Source organism: Lepidochelys kempii, chromosome 1 (genome assembly GCF_965140285.1).
Source record: "Lepidochelys kempii isolate rLepKem1 chromosome 1, rLepKem1.hap1, whole genome shotgun sequence".
Taxonomy (NCBI): Eukaryota; Metazoa; Chordata; order Testudines; family Cheloniidae; genus Lepidochelys; species Lepidochelys kempii.
Window position 1 is genome coordinate 255570244 of NC_136380.1, and position 17583 is coordinate 255587826.

At 44.1% G+C, this 17583-nt stretch overlaps 1 protein-coding gene across 3 annotated transcripts in view; it reads right to left on the reverse strand.

The window, feature by feature from the left end:
* The window catches only part of SYN3 (synapsin III), a 279590-nt gene extending 262868 nt beyond the window's left edge, over positions 1–16722 (reverse strand). Inside the window, exon 1 of one of the 3 annotated variants that reach the window (XM_073324725.2) lies at positions 16572–16722. The gene's annotated coding sequence lies outside the window, so the exon portion shown is untranslated. Of the gene's footprint in view, positions 1–16563 lie in introns of all 3 variants that reach the window. The other 2 variants (XM_073324735.2, XM_073324744.2) reach the window with 2 other exon arrangements.
* Positions 16723–17583: the final 861 nt, after the last annotated feature.

Sequence of the window (17583 nt, forward strand, 5' to 3'; positions counted from 1 at the left end):
AAGTGATACCAGGCCTGGCATTAATAAAGCAGAGACTTCCTTCACGGAGAGAGATACGGCTTTGAAGTGCATTGATCTGAATAAAATAAAAAAGCTGGATGTATTTAATATGTAGAGCCTGGCAATGTGCATTAGGGCTCATCCAGATAAAAGATGCCTATTGGACTGACGACTCATTGGTTCTCACAGGAATCAGCAGAGGCCTTTCCGGCCTCATTGCTATTCTTTCCTGATGGACACGTAAAATACTTTTCTCTATCCCCAGGCCATTTCCACACTTCACGTGTATTTTAGATCCGTCACGATACATCAATTATTTAAAAGAGGGGTAAATGGGATTATTTTCTTGCTACGAGCTAAAACAGGTTTCAGAGTAGCAGCCGTGTTAGTCTGTATCTGCAAAAAAAAAAAAGGAGGACTTGTGGCACCTTAGAGACTAACAAATTGATTTGAGCATAAGCTTTCGTGAGCTACAGCTCACTTCATCAGATGCATTTATGCTCAAATAAATTTGTTAGTCTCTAAGGTGCCACAAGTCCTCCTTTTCTTTTTGAGCTAAAACAGATTCTCAGGTTAGTTTCAGACATTACACTGAACTTAACTATTAATCAAGGACCCTGGATGGGATTTTGATAAGCACCTACGTGATTTAAGAGCACAAATCCATTAATTCTGATACACTTTTAAGACTAGTAGGGATCATTATGATCATTGAATTTGACCTCCTGGATAACACAGGCCTTAGAATTTCACCTCATAATTCATGCATTGAGCCTTTGTTTTCCTAATTCACTTAGTGAATAGGCATGTACAAGACCAAAAAAAAAAAAAAAAAAGAGGTCGGTTTCCCAAGGATTTTAAAATCTAAAGGGTTTAATAGTTTTCTCCTATAAGTCTCAACTCCAGTTGACACGGACCTCCTTTGCTTTGCTGGGATCTTATATTCCACAATTCTGTTATCACAGACAACTCATTTGCTCCCCAAGAGATTTGACACATGCTAATCTTTCCCTCTTCACTCTTTCACCATTCCTGACCACCTGACTATCCTAGGTTTCGAAGCTTGTCTAGCCTGGGGAAGGAGGACTGCCCCTTTACATACCTAATATGCAACACACGTGCTCATGCATATGACAGATGGCTGGGAAAAAGTTTTCCTCCACGTGCTGTGATGCAGGCATCTGCTATTCCGGCATACACATGGGGACATAGCTCCATTAGCATTAACTGCTACATATCAAGAGACGAACAGGCCTCTGGAATCTGAGCACACTCAGGGCTTGTCCACGCTGGCACTTAACAGCACTGCAATTTTCTCGCTCAGGGGGGTGAAAAAAGTTTCAACAAGTTTCAGCGCTGTAATGTGCCAGAGTAGAGAGTGGGAGCTACTCCCCTCGTGGGGGTGGGGTTTTTAGAGCGTTGGGAGAGCTCTCTCCCAGCGATGTGCTGCAACTACATAAGCCACGCTAAAGTGCTGACAGGGCAATGCTTTAGCATTGCCAGTGAGTTGACACCACAATAAAAGACTCATGCCTGGCCCAGGTCAGCTGACTCGGGCAAGTGGGGCTCAGGCTGCAGGACTATAAAACTGCAGTGTAGACATTTGGGATCAGGCTGGAGCCTGGGCTCTGAGACCCCATGAAGAGGCAGGTCCCAGAGCCCATGATTCAGCCCAAACTTGAATTTCTGCAGCTCAGTTTTATAGCCCGTGAGCTTGAGTCGGCTGACCCAGGCCAGTTGTGGCAGTGCCTTGGGTCATTTATTGCAGTGTAGACGTACCCAGTGTGGCTTGTTTGGTAGTAGGACGGGGAGAGGGAAATCCAATAATGAAGCCTGGGGAATTTTACTGCACTCTGATGTAGACTTCTGGTGCAAGGATAAGAGAGTCTCAAGTCAAGTTCAACTAAGTTCACTAGGAGCGATAATAGACTGCCTGTCTACAAATCTCACACATATGAAGAGGGTTTTAGGAGCATCCTTTCACTGCAGCTGTTAAGGAACGCACTGTGTGGAGGAAAACAACTACCCTAGTTATTAGTGTCTGGTTCAGACCCTGTTGGTATCTGTCGTTGCACCTCTCACCTCTTCAGTGTGGCGTTGCAGGGCTTTTTTCAGTTTAGCCCCTCCTGTAGTTTTTCTGGTGCCACAACAGTCTCTCATTCTCTGTGGCCTAGCCCTCTAGGATTAATTTTGAGATTAAAAGAAAGGTCCCAAATAGGAAACCTCAGAGTCTAGTGGCTTTTGAACCCTCAACCTCTGTCTGGGGCCCACAATACTTGGCCTCCTCTCCTTCTGATGTCTATACATTCCTTCTTGGTCTGCAGAAGGTCAACCCATGCCCACCCTCCCCATTGTATTCCAGCCCAGGAACCCTGTTTAGACAGCCAAGGACTGTTCCTTCAATCTTGCTGCCATTCCCACTGGGTTGCACCTACCTTTTGTACAGCTTCTCAAGATCTTTCCCCGGGTCTCTGGATTTTACTAGCCCTGTCTGAAATCTATGGTTCCTCACCACTTATTAGGCAGCTACAGCAGAACCCCTCTTAGCTGCTCACAGCAGCTGGGTGGTGGCGAGTAACTCCTCTATCTCCAACGCAGGACTAGTCAGTCTTTCCCTCCTCCAAGCAGGAGTTTCCCATTCAACCCTGTCTCAGGAGCTAGGGTTATGCCTCAGGCCTCTTTGGCTCAGATTAACCGGTCCTACACTCCATGAAGCAGAAGCTCCCCTTCTGCCCTCTCTCTGGAGCCAGGGTTATTACCCAGGCCTCTTTCCCGTTGGTTCATCAATCTTCCCCTCCTTCAAGCAGTCATTCCCTCCCCAGCCCTTTTCCTGGGGCTAGGGTTGTGATTAAAGTCAGGTGCAAGGCTTTTGCCAATTCCCTTCAGCTGAACACCCTTCCCAATTAGCCTCCTACTCTGGAGGTTCAGCTGGTGTAGGCAGCCTCCTCCTGCCAGTGCCTATCTGCTATGGGGAAGGAGATATCCTTTATGCTGCTCCCAACTCCTCCTTCACCCAACTCCAACTTCCAGTTGGTTGGGTGAGAGGGGACCTTGTCCTGCCTTGTCTGTAAGGTTTCAGGACCTTAAAGTGCAGCGTCCAGTTTCCTTCCCTAAGCACCATTTATTTCCAAGACCTTTAAGGTTTCTATATTTATCTGTTATTCCCTTCTGAACCCTGTAGCTCAGTGGCTCTCAACCTTTCCAGACTACTGTACCCCTTTGAGGAGTCTGATTTGTCTTGCATACCCTAAGTTTCACCTCACATAAAAACTACTTGCTTACAAAATCAGACATAAAAATACAAAAGTGTAACAGCCACTATTACTGAAAAATGGCTCACTTTCTCATTTTTACAGTATAACTATAAAATAAATCGACTGGAATATAAATATTGTACTTACACTTCAGTGTACAGTATATAGTGCAATATAAACCAGTCATTGTCTGTATGACATTTTAGTTTGTACTGACTTCGCCTGTGCTTTCTATATAGTCTGTTGTAAAACTAGGCAAATAGCTAGATGAGTTGATGTACCTCCTGGAAGACCTCTGTGTACCCCAGGGATATGCATACCCCTGGTTGAGAACCACGGCCTTAAAGGGCTATGCCAGGTGGCAGGGTGGCCTGACTATGAGGCACTCCTGTCCTTGGTGGCAGACCACCCTTTCACAATAACTAGCCCAAATTTTGTGCAAAGTTTTTTGCATCTGACTTTATTTTTTAGGGAGACTCCTGTCAATCACATGTACATACACAAAGCCTTGTGTGGTCCTGCCCATGGCTGCTCTGCTCCCCGGCCATCATATCCTTTCATTGAAATGAATGTGCGCACACACACGCAAGCACAAAGATGCTTTGGTTCCATTTCCAGACCCCAGAACTGACATTCCCCTCTCCTGGATCTGCAAAGAACTCCATGTGACAGGTATTGTTAGGGGAAAGTGAGAGAAGGAAGTCAGATCAAGCAGCTGTATCCTCAGATCTTATATCAGTTTGTTCTGTTCATTACACGGAAGGGGTTAAAATCATGTCAGCCCATCAGTTGCACATACAGACTTTTAAATCTGGGATGCTGCCAGATGTCTTTGTGCCGTGAAGCCTTAGGCTGCCTTTCAACAGCAACTCTGCAAGTGCCAGCGAGATGCTGCAACATCATAATTCAGGTTGGAAGCACAAACCAAAAGAATCAGTCACCAGCTGCGTATGCAGGACAGTCAGCTATGCTTGAAAGCTATTTAAGAAGTCAGGTCACTCTTGAGCCCTGGTCAATTGTTAGGAGACCTGTACTCACAAAGGGGTAACATTGCTGTGATTTTGCTGTGCAAATCTGGCAGTATGCTTTGAAAACATAAAGGTAAATTATGCCTCTAACTGTGAAGAGTTAATGCCCTTTACCAAACTGTTTTCCTTCATGGCTTCTGTTCTGTATTCTATTACTGCATCCACCTTGGACAGTGGAGGTGTCCTGTGGAATCATCTCTGACCTCTAGTCTAAAAGCATCTAAAATTTAATGCACCTAACCAACTGCGTGCATCAGGAAGGGAGGGAAAACTTGGCACACAGGCAATCACAAGAGGTAGTGGACTAAGCACAGAGCTGGAAGCCAGGAACTCCTGAGTTCTAACGTATGGCTTTGGAAAAGGTCAATTAATATTGGTGTCTCAATTTCTCCATTTAGAGATGAGGAAAGTAACACTCTAGCTAATGGATAGGGGTATTATAAGGATTAGTTAATGTTTGTACAGCTGCAGCACTTTGGATGTTCAAAGTGTTGCAGCATATAGCACTTACAAGTGCTTAGAATTATCATCAATCATCTGACCCCCTCAAGCACGAAATCTAGGTATCCCATAATCAATAGCTTAGTTCATTAAGAGTCACAAAATTAGCCAGTCCTTTTTAAAGCCCAGCCACAGAGACTTTTGGGGAATGGTGAACATCTGGCCACTTTAGGGAATATATATTAAGAGATTTAAAAGACTGGGACTTTGCAGCTTGGAAAAGAGACAACTAAGGGGTGATATGATAGAGTTCTATAAATCATGATGAATGTGGAGAAAGTAAATAAGGAAGTTTTATTTACTCCTTCTGATAACACAAGAACTAGGAGTCACCAAATGAAATGAATAGGCAGCAGGTTTAAAACAAACAAAAGGAAGTATTTCTTCACACAACGCACAGTCAACCTGTGGAACTCCTTGCCAGAGGATGTTGTGAAGGCTAAGACTATAACAGGGTTCAAAAAAGAACTACATAAATTCATGGAGGATAGGTCCATCAATGACTATTTGCCAGGATGAGCAGATGGTGTCCCTAGCCTCTGTTTGCCAGAAGCAGGGAAATGGGTAACATGGAATAGTTCACTTGACGATTACCTGTTCTGTTCATTCATTCTGAAGCACCTAGCATCGGCTACTGTCGGGAGACGGAATACTGAGCTAGATGGACCTTTGTTCTGACCCAGTATGGCCATTCTTATGTTCTTATGTAGAGGGAAAACTCAGACATTTGAGCCAGAAACCAGTTAAATGCAAATGTAAAGTCTTGAGCCACAAGTAAAGCTATGTCACTATCCACCCTCCCAAGTACACATTCACATCTTCTCTCCCAGGGCTGGGAAGAAGTGAAAGGGGTAGATAAAAGGAATTAAAAGCATGAAAAACCTCTATTCCGCAATCAGTCTGTCAGAGCAGGCTACTGTAGGAGGGATTCAAACCACATGTGTTACAACTGATTCTTGCTGGGTATATGCACAGATAGTGTATGCATAGCCAATTACAAATAGCATGAGATTCAGAACCCTAATGTTACAGTTTTTAGAAATTAGAAAAGGAGTACTAGTGATGCATCCAATGAAGCGAGCTGTAGCTCACGAAAGCTTATGCTCAAATAAATGTATTTGTCTCTAAGGTGCCACAACTACTCCTTTTCTTTTTGCGAATACTAACACGGTTGCTACTCTGAAACAGATCTTAGGAATGTAGAAATGGGGTTACCCGTACGACGCTGAGATGAAGAGACAGCCCTTTCCACTTCCCTGGCTGGCCAACAGGGCTGATATATTATCAGATAGTGAACACAGTAGTTAATTCTACACAGGTTATGATTACATTACTAATAAGTGCTAGGTATTCTTCGTACTATAAGGGACTATTATCATTTGGTCAGAGGTGAGTAGAGCAGCTCAAGGGGCCTAAAAGCATACCTGCTGACTGCCACTTGTACTCAGTTTGAGGGTGTCTTTTGAAGGAAAGAGATGTGTATGACTGCATATAGAAAGGGCGCCTTATAAAAACCTGGCTGATGAGCTAAAACTAGGTATTCCTTCTTGCTTCATTGTCTTTGTTTTCATATCTCCTCCAGAATTTAAACCCAAGCCTCCAGAATTGAAAAGGCTAGTGCACTAACCCTGTGCATGCTGCAGTTGGCCGTCTTTTAATAATCTGCATTATATTCTCAGACCCTCGCTTTCATTCCCAAGCAGAAAAGTACAGAAGAGATACCAACATAAATGTAATTTGTTTTTTCAAGTCTCTAAAAGGGTGGCATGGGACAATGGAGAGTTAACTAAGACCAACCAAATTCTATTTAGCAATTAACTCGAGCTATGGGCACTCTCCTGTTTTTATCTATTGAGAGAATCTGACCTCTCTCTCTATATACAATGGGCCAAATTCTGCCCTCACTTACACCTATGCAGCCACATCAATTTCCATAGGTTCCTACTGGTGCTACAGAGAGCAGAATTTATCCTATTACATGTTGTAGTATGGCAGTGAAAATTTTGCAGAGTATAATACATTCATATATAATTCAGAATTATACTTTGGGAAGGATGATCTTGAGATTAAGTCACGAGACTGAAAATTCCCTGCTTTGCTACAGACATCCGGTGTGACCTTGGGTAAGTCATTTAACCTCTCTGTGCCTCAGTTTCTCCATCTGTAAATATGAATAATGATGCTTTTGTACCTTAAAAGGGGTTTTGTGAGGCTAAATTCATTAAAGTTTATTAATTATTATGGATATTAACTCGATAGAAAAACCTAGATAAATAAATGTAAAAAAAATAAACCCAGAATTATTCCACTATATGCGATAAGTATGTAATGTATTTCAGAATAATGAGGAAGCTAAGTTTAGTATACAATAACCAGAAGATATCTGAAACCGAAAAACGGTATTGTTTTGAAAACAAAAGAATACATCGTAATCTGTGTGCCCAACTCAAATGACAAATTAGTCAATGCATAAAGAGTCTGGCTTCAAAGCTGATCTATGCAATCATCCTTTCTGTATGCACGGGGTTAATTTCTTTAGGACAGATTATGGTTAACCCTGTGTGGGTGAGAAGTCTGGGTATGCAGCAGGGATCCTTCCCCCTTGAGCTCCTATGGAGGCCCTACCACATGTGGAAGTGGAACTCAAGGAGTGCATGGACTGTGAAAGCCTAGCACAGATGGTGAACTCCCAGTCGTGTGTGTGTGTGTAACCCTCTCCACACCAGCCATACAAAGCTGAGCTGCCATGTGGGTGCACCTACTGTACCACATAAGAGGGTGAAGGAACTTTCACACCAGCCTGTGCTCCCTAGAGCCATTGGAACAATTATGGTTGAGGTGCCTCAATAGGCATTCCACATGTAGACCATCGCAGGACCGGAACCTATACACAGTATGGCATTCAATATATATTGCGGTGTATTGGATACAGAAAAATCCCTAGAGACATCCTGGTGGATAGCTTGTCATCCCATTGAAGCAGCTGTCCCCATTAAAAACACGATCGTACAAGATAACGATCGTTCCTAGGCAGCTTCAACGATCACAAAAGCACTTGACAGCCGTTATAAAGAACATAAAATCTATTAATTCTATAAGGCCAGAAGGGACCTCCTGCAAAACACAACCTATGGACCCTCACCCAGTGATTCCTGGAGCAAGTCCATAACTTCTGGTTCAAAACTAACTCAAACAAACAGTCTGGCCTTTTATCAACACCCACCCTATCTGGTCCAAGACAGCCTTCTAACCAGAACATAAAAATGGAATAGAAAACAAAGTAATAGTCACCCAAAAGCCTGACTGAAGAAGACAGCCTTTTACCACTCTGTGAAGCTCATTAGACTCAGGCTAGAAGAGAAGGATACATGGGAGCACGTTTCAAGCACCCCAGTAGACATCAGATGCTGCTACAGAATGTAGGGAATTCACCAGTTTCTTAAGAAACTAGATCTCGGATCATGACTGCGCAGAAGTCCTTGCCAGGCATTGTCTACTGGCTAATTGGTTACTAGGAAGGAATCCTAACAGATTTCCTGATATAAATCAAGACTCGATTTTAATTCTGTTGAAGGCAGAATACTGAATGTTGCCATGCCGCAGTATAGCCGTCATACTATAGAGGCAGCTGGCTTGTGCTCGCTACTTGCTTTTGTTACAATGCTTCATTTCAGACTCCATCCCTTGGGGTCACTGGCAGCCATAGCCTCCCGAGAGTTCCTCACGAACAAGGAGCTGTAACACTGCAGACCTCTGGTAAATCAACAGGCCTAACAGGCATCTTGCTGCAACCTTGGCACCTGCCTGAACATCGAGTACACGGAGTGCTAAAGCAGCAGCGCACCTCTGGCAGGAAAAACACTGCAAAGTGAAGCCTAGTTAGTAACTCTGTTTTCAAGGATATTCCTGTTCCGTGACAGGATGGTTGCCACTTACTAGCAAAAAGAGCCCGCACTAGGCATAAGCAAACCAAACAATTGCTTAGGGCCCTGAGTAGCTCCGGGGCCCCCCGCATAGCAGTGCCGCTGATTTGAAGGTATACATTGTCCCCAAATGTGCAACAGTTCTGGGTGAGGACAAAGTCACAAAGATCAGCCACCAGGTTTGCCGTGATATTATCGGGGATACTGTTCCTGATGGCTTGTAGTCCATCTTTGTGTGGAATGTTGGTGTAGAGGGCTTCTACATCTATAGTGGCCAGGATGGTGTTTTCAGGAAGATCAGCGATGGACTGTCGTTTCCTCAGGAAGTCAGTGGTGTCTCGAAGATAGCTGGGAGAGCTGGTAGCGTAGGGCCTGAGGAGGGAGTCTACATAGCCAGACAATCCTGATGTCAGGGTGCCAATGCCTGAGATGATGGGGCGTCAAGGATTTCCAGGTTTATGGATCTTGGGTAGCAGACAGATTACTCCAGGTCGGGGTTCCAGGGGTGTGTCTGTGCAGATTTGTTCTTTGCTTTTTCAGGGAGTTTCTTGAGCAAATGGTGTAGTTTCTTTTGGTAACCCTCAGTGGGATGAGAGGGTAATGGCTTGTAGAAAGTGGTGTTGGAGAGCTGCCTAGCAGCCTCCTGTTCATATTACGACCTACTCATGATGACAACAGCACCTCCTTTGTCAGCCTTTTTGATTATGATGTCAGAGTTGTTGGGGACAATGTATACCTTCAAATCAGCGGCACTGCTATGGGTACCCGCATGGCCCCACAGTATGCCAACATTTTTATGGCTGACTTAGAACAACGCTTCCTCAGCTCTCGTCCCCTAATACCCCTACTCTACTTGCGCTACATTGATGACATCTTCATCATCTGGACCCATGGAAAAGAAGACCTTGAGGAATTCCACCATGATTTCAACAATTTCCATCCCACCATCAACCTCAGCCTGGACCAGTCCACACTAGAGATCCACTTCCTGGACACTGTGGTGCTAATAAGCGATGGTCACATAAACACCACCCTACACTGGAAACCTACTGACTGTTATTCCTACCTACATGCCTCCAGCTTTCATCCAGACCAGACCACACCACACAATTCATTGTCTACAGCCAAGCTCTACGATATAACCGCATTTGCTCCAACCCCTCAGACAGAGACAAACACCTACAAGATCTCTATCAAGCATTCTTACAACTACAATACCCACCTGCTGAAGTGAAGAAACAGATTGACAGAGCCAGAAGAGTACCCAGAAGTCACCTACTACAGGACAGGCCCAACAAAGAAAGTAACAGAACGCCACTAGCCATCACCTTCAGCCCCCAACTAAAACCTCTCCAACGCATCATCAAGGATCTACAACCTATCTTGAAGGACGACCCATCACTCTCACAGATCTTGGGAGACAGGCCAGTCCTTGCTTACAGACAGCCCCCCAACCTGAAGCAAATACTCACCAGCAACCACAAACCACACAACAGAATCACTAAACCAGGAACCTATCCTTGCAACAAAGCCCGTTGCCAACTGTGTCCACATATCTATTCAGGGGACACCATCATAGGGCCTAATCACATCAGCCACACTATCAGAGGCTTGTTCACCTGCACATCTACCAATGTGATATATGCCATCATGTGCCAGCAATGCCCCTCTGCCATGTACATTGGTCAAACTGGACAGTCTCTACATAAAAGAATAAATGGACACAAATCAGATGTCAAGAATTATAACATTCAAAAACCAGTTGGAGAACACTTCAATCTCTTTGGTCACTTGATTACAGACCTAACAGTTGCAATTCTTCAACAAAAAAAACTTCAAAAACAGACTCCAAGGAGAGACTGCTGAATTGGAATTAATTTGAAAACTGGATACAATTAACTTAGGCTTGAATAAAGAAAAGGAGTACTTGTGGCACCTTAGAGACTAACCAATTTATTTGAGCATGAGCTTTCGTGAGCTACAGCTCACTTCAGCTCACGAAAGCTCATGCTCAAATAAATTGGTTAGTCTCTAAGGTGCCACAAGTACTCCTTTTCTTTTTGCGAATACAGACTAACACGGCTGTTACTCTGAAACCTGTCATTAGGCTTGAATAGAGACTGGGAGTAGATGGGTCATTACACAAAGTAAAACTATTTCCCCTTGTTTATTCACCCCCCCACCCCCCACTGTTCTTCAGACGTTTTTGTCAACTCCTGGAAATGGCCCACCTTGATCATCACTACAAAAGGTTCCCCCCCCCCAGTCCCACTCTCCTGCTGGTAATAGCTCACCTTAAGTGATCACTCTCGTTACAGTGTGTATGGTAACACCCATTGTTTCATGTTCTCTATGTATATAAATCTCCCCACTGTATTTTCCACTGAATGCATCCGATGAAGTGAGCTGTAGCTCACGAAAGCTTATGCTCAAATCAATTTGTTAGTCTCAAAGGTGCCACAAGTACTCCTGTTCTTTTGTGAATACAGACTAACATGGCTGCTACTCTGAAACCTGTCATTGTTCTGTCACAAACTCACTTGGGCACATTGCTTAGGGTACATGAGGTGTGACTGCAGCTTGTGTACATATACCTGAGTTAGCTTTATTCTAGCTAGCTTCGGCAGTAAAGCAGTAAAGCCACGGCCGCCTGCGCTTCAGTGTGGGCTGTGCAAGCCCACCTGGAACCCTGGGTAACTTTACTTGCGGGGCCAGCCCATGCTGCTGCACCTTCACTGCTTCAGGGACCTCAGTTACCTAGATTAAAGCTAGTTTGGGTATGTCTGCATACCCATGAGTCTCTGTGTGCCTCAGTTCCCATCTGTACATTGGGGATAATAGCACATCCCTACCTCACAGGAGTGCTTTCAGAATAAACACATGAAAGAGTGTGAGGCACTCAGATACTGTGGTGATGGGGGGATCCTAGGTACTTAAAATAGCTGGATAACTTTCAGAAGTGACATTTTTAAGAGTCTCTGTCAGTACCCTTAGCCAGATACTTTAAACAACCCTAGAGAAGGGATACAAACCAAGAGCTTTGGTAGACACATTTAAAAATAAAGTAAATGCTTCCTCTGTTCACTGCAGCACTTAATGTACAGTCAGTCAATCGATTCCAAACTGAGCTGGGCACTCAGACGGCCCCCAGCACTGTAGTATCTGAGCACCTTCTAAGGAGGACTCTGCTAAGGGAAAAGGCCTAGTCAATGAAACCAGGCAGTGGAACAGAGAAATAATAAGAGTTACCGGTGAAAATAAAACAATCCTGTTAAACAACAGGCCATTGCCTTCAGAGTTCATTTCAAGGCAACACTCCCACTTTCCAGGAGAAGTGGGACTCCATGTCACCTATCCTTGCTGCCTTTGTTTCAGCACATCTACACCCAAAGCATCCCACAGCCAGATTAGAGAGGACCTTAGGAAGTGGAAAGCCTCCCTCAACCCCCTCTTCTCACTCTCAGCAATGGAGAATCTAGCCCTTATCAGCAGGCATATGCAGAGCAGTTTATTTGGGACACAAGCCTGCAGATCACCTCACAGCAATATGTCATTTACAAGGGCCACCCTCTTGTTTGTTCCCTTTAAGCAGGGTTTAAATTACAAGCACAGCTTCTGGGGATATTTCACCCTCCTCGTGGCCATTGTCAATCTGTTATTAATAGTAGCAGTGTTATATTGTGCTCTGGTTATAGGCGTCTGAGTTGCACAATCATTGTGTGGTTATTTCTCACTAACTATATAATATGCAATCCTCTGCAAACTGGCTGCCAGTCATTAATAGACATAGTGGAGGGATCTGCATAATCTCCGCATGGTTATTCCTTGATAACTGTATTGTAAATATGCAAACCTCTATCCTGATTGAGTAAGAAGCCAATTGTCAAAGAAGAGTCATGGCAATCAGAGTTTTCTAATTGTTTGTCAGCAACAAAAATGCCACTCCCATAAAGCAAAGCAGGAAAATGGCAACTTTAACATCAAGGGCAGGTGGTGAGGAAGGGTAATCTAGGATGAAGAGAAAGCCAAGCTGCCACACTGCTTAAATGGAAAGCAACCCATTTTGCCCCAACATTTGTCTTTAAATTGGAATCCCACCCCCGCCCCACCAATTCAGTTTTGAAAACATAAGACAAGAGGCTTGCGGACCATTGGGGAGGGATGTCAGTGAAAAAGGAGATAGCAGAGGGGAGCAGGAAAAATGTGGAGTGAGCAAGGAGGAGCAGTTTGACAGCCCTCTGTATTGTTTCCCTTCACTTTTATTTACAGTTTCAATTAAGAATGTCAGTATTGCAATAACTTCAAAATAACTCCAGTTTATTGGCTACTAATCATTCCCTGGGCTAACAAACTCCACAGCTCAAAACCCAAAAGAGTTTATTTACTAAAATCACCTTGGCTTTCAGTTGCTGAGTTTATTTGCTTAGATACTAGGACAATAGCAGAGAGAAAGAGATATTCAGCCTAGGATATAGTTATTACCTCAGACACAGATCACACCGTTAGGAGGCTTCTATATCAACAACTGACCTTTTTACAGCACCTTTACTTCTGAAGGATTACAGATGGAGTAAACATTGGTCATTCACCAGCCTCTGAAATGCAGCCACCTCTGGTGTGGAATGCAGTGGCCAGAATGCAACAGCCATTGTGCAACACGACCACTTTTCACTTTTTTTTTTTTAGAGGAGGAGGAGAATTATTTAATCCAGATGGAAGTGCAAGGGGAATTTTAGGGAGGCAGAACACAATTTGTCCTGGACACCAAGATTAAGGAAAAGTACCCAGTGGATAGAGACTCTGTTTCACATATAATCTGAAATACGGATTAGAATTTATTGTTTCCATAACTACTGTGGCCAGATAAGGGCCCCTCACTCATCATCCACATTCAAACTGCAGTCCCCCAGGGTGCATCTGGCCTGCATTACACCAGAGCCCATTTTGGCAAGGGGGAGAGTTAACAAGAAGGCCAGTACCACCAAAGGGACAGGAGGCCACCGTTTGGAGGAGGCAGTAGCTGGCACAGTAATAATGTTAACAACATTAAAATGAGCAAAAGGCTTGTATCCCTCCATGCCCCTCATTATTACAATTCATAACCTCAGCCCAGGAAAATGATATCACTGCATGAATTAATCATCTGCGCAATTAACAGGGAGAGTGACCTCAGATTTCAAAGCATGGTCTCTGCCACCAATGAATTGACAATGACATTAGCTTCCCTGGGAAGAATCTGGCATTTTGCCCACCTCTGAACCACACTGCTGACACCGAGGCAGAAGCAAACAATGTATTCACCCAACCAGGGATAAATGCTGCAACTGAATCCCAGCCTGCAACTGCCGTGGTGTCACCAAGAACACTTCCCTCACCCCCTCGCTGAATTCCCTATGTGCTGAATTCCCTGTGAGCAGCACGCAACAGTCCAGCAACAATAAGCAGAGCGAGCCTCCTTTTAAACACAAGGATGAGCTGCCTAGGTAGCTTTTTAAACTGTGAGCTCTCTTTGCATCGAGGCTCTGACGATCTCATTATGTCAATATGTAGGAGACTCAATTATTCCTATTCAGTCTGTAGCAGTGGCATCTCTCGTCCCCAAGTTGAAGCGGGTTTTATTTAGGGATGGACAAAACTTCTTTTGCTTCAATCTCAGCTCACTTGGCTGTTGTGGGTGTTTTGAAAGTTGGACTCAAACTCAGATACAATTGTGGCTTTGTTCTGCTTAGGATCACAAAAAAGGAGCAGAGTGCACATGCAAGAGAACAGCTAGTGACAAAAATACCCCATACGTTAAACACCCACTTGAGTCAGCCTAGCTTTTTCAGATGAAGTGAAGACAGTGCTATTCGGTCCTAAATAGGGGCTATAGCATATTATTTTCGGCAGTTTCTTAGCTGGTCCTGCGTCACTGAATACAAACATTGAACACAGTGCAGGGTGCCTCAGATCACACAAGGGGCCCGATTCAACATTGTCCCATCTAACGTGAAGTCATTTACACCTGTGCAAAGTGGGTGCTCCCAGATCAGCATGGGAGTGGTTTTACAACCACTTTGGCTCTCAGGGTGCACAGGTGTAAATGCTGTAAGGCAGTGGAGAATTAGACTCAAGATTATCCCCCCAATATCAGATCACACCAGAGACTTCTAGAACAGCCAGGCCATATTACAAGAATAATGTAAAGATAAGCAGGGGAAAGGGTGTATTATGGATGGAATATCAGCCATGTTGGGACCTCCCCCATCTCCTGGCCCCGAGAGGAAGCCAGGAGAGGGGGAGATATCTGGGAGTGGAGGCGAATGAACTAAACTTATAAAAGGTTTGGTGTCAGGGAATGCCAAGGAATCAGGTCAGTTCTTACTTTAACTGAACCAGTGTGATCAATCCAGGTTCCAAGGCAGTCATTCCATACATGTCTCCTTTTATGTCTGTCTTCCTGCTCTCTTTGTAGGGAGACTTCATGTCCCCCAGAGTCAGTGTCTGATGCTCTCTGAGCAGAGATTCTGTTTTCCCAGGAACTCATTTGAAGGGTCTATAAAGTTCCAATTGATGTAAAACATGGTCAGTGAGATATATTGTTCTTTTTGGCCTGAAACTTTACAGAGAGCAGGGGAGGAAAAATACTTTCCTCGTGGAGCCCAATAAGAGAAGTGGAAGTGGGGGAATAAAAACAGAATGAGAGATAAGCCCTTGGGTTCCATATTTTGGGATATAGGACTAACTCGTTAAATGAAATGGATTTAGGCTTTAGACAGTGGGACAACCCTCTGTTAACTAGTTGAAAGGATGTTGTCTGTTACAAAATAGGCATCTTAGTATCATCATCACAAACACCCCTCTATGTCTTAGCACTACATTACCTAGTGACGGTCATCCTAAAGGAACCCATTTTTGACAGAACTATTACCACCCGACCTAGGTAGTTTCCTGATAACAGGAAAAAGGGGACAGTACATAAAGGTGGTCCTGATGCTAAGTTCCTGTGTTAATTTGCATACTCCTGCTATTCCAAACAACATGAATCTGTGGGTTCCAGTTCAAAGTCTCACCCTCTCTGACAGCTGCCCACCCCATCCCATGTGATTAGAAGAGAGAATTAAAGTCTGTGGATACACTTCAGTAGAATGTTATTTAGGCGACAGGTTTATGAGACGGTCAAATCAGTTTATACTTTCTAATCAGCCATCTAGGCTCTCCTGATTTCTCTCCTCTCCCACCCTATAGGTACAGGTAGATCAGCAGTGGATAGAAATAATTGCCTTTCCTAGTCATTCACACTTTCTTTCCCATGTTAGCGAATCCAGTTACAGACTGTTCGCCGTTTATCTTCACCTGCTGTGACAAATGTTCTAATTTGCTTTCTCATTCCCACATCTCATTGCAGGTTTCATAGATTAATACACACCAGTTGTCTCATCCCTGCTCCGTTTAATTTCAAATATCTGACTGGCAATCCGTGCCGTCCCATTTTCCTCAAATCAGCTTTGTACACTACTAGGTTTATCCAGATTTCTTTAGCTCATCTGGCAGTTTCTGTATCTCACCTTTTCTAATTACATTTATAATATACACACTTTATAGATCACTGCTGCATTCATATATAACACAAGCACCTCCAAATACATGCACAGGGACATTGTGTGTGGGTGTGTATATATTATACATGAACGCATATGCAATGTGTACATATAGACAAAGACAACCAATACATGTCTTGTGTGAGTGTGTACACACATACACACAATCCCTTCCTCCCCCAAACTCCCCAGGAAAATAGTCCACATAGGCTATATTTTTTTAAAAAAGCTCACAGACAGGCTCTGTATTATACAGGTGAATCCCATTTCCACTCACTTCCTTACCTTTCCTCAGTCTGCTAATCCAGAGGCCCTTGACTTGTTCTCTTCCCCTTCTGCACACAAACTGCAAGTCCCTTCTTCTGCCTCACATTCACAGCACACTGGCAGGATTCGTCGTCATCCCATAGCCCTGGATCCTTATCACCCTATTGGCTGAAGCCAGCTAGTAAATGTAATTAGGCTCCTCCTTATAACTATATTATCACAGGAGCAGGATGAATAATTTAGTAAAACAGCTGATGGGCAGGCTTGGATGTCAGAGATTTCTGCCTCCACCAGCAGGCTTTTCCCTTACGCCTCTCACTGAGAAAGGGGAGGGCAAACCACCCAGATTTTGTCACTCTCTTAGTCAAAAGCCTCCAGTGTAAACAGAGGAAAGGGAACCATGGATTCTCCACTTGTAAACCCCCCACATTCCCCCACACCCTGCTGGTCTCCACTATTTCTTCTTGTGCAACCCTCCCTAACCCAAAACATAATATTCCCCTCCAGACTGGCCGTACGATCATACTGCATGGGGAGAAGTAAAGCACTAAAGACAATTTCTGTCCAGATAAATCAATACAGCAAAATATCAAATGCTTCCTGTCTTCCCTTGATACAAATATGTTATGAAAAATAGAACTGTTCTGCAGGAGGAGCAGAACACATGGAAACATAGACATTGCTTTACACTGCAAGCTCTTCTATTCAACCAGTCACACCCCAGCGTCCTGCCAGTTCAGACATTCAAGGGATGTGCTGTGTTCTTGTGATATTTATTTACACCTGTGAAGGCAGACAAGGTAGTTCAGACAAGTAAATGTTTGCACAGAATTCAGCCCTACTAGAAACAGACAGAGAGACAGAAACAGAGAGAGAGCGAGAGAGGGAGAAAGGCAGGATTTGCCTCTCATAAAAGTGACAGCCTGACAGTACTGAGGTGGGAGCGCCCCCCTCCACAGAGATACGTGGGGCTGGACATCCGGTTAATGAATGTGCAAAATTGTGAATTCTCGTTACTGAACCCCAGATG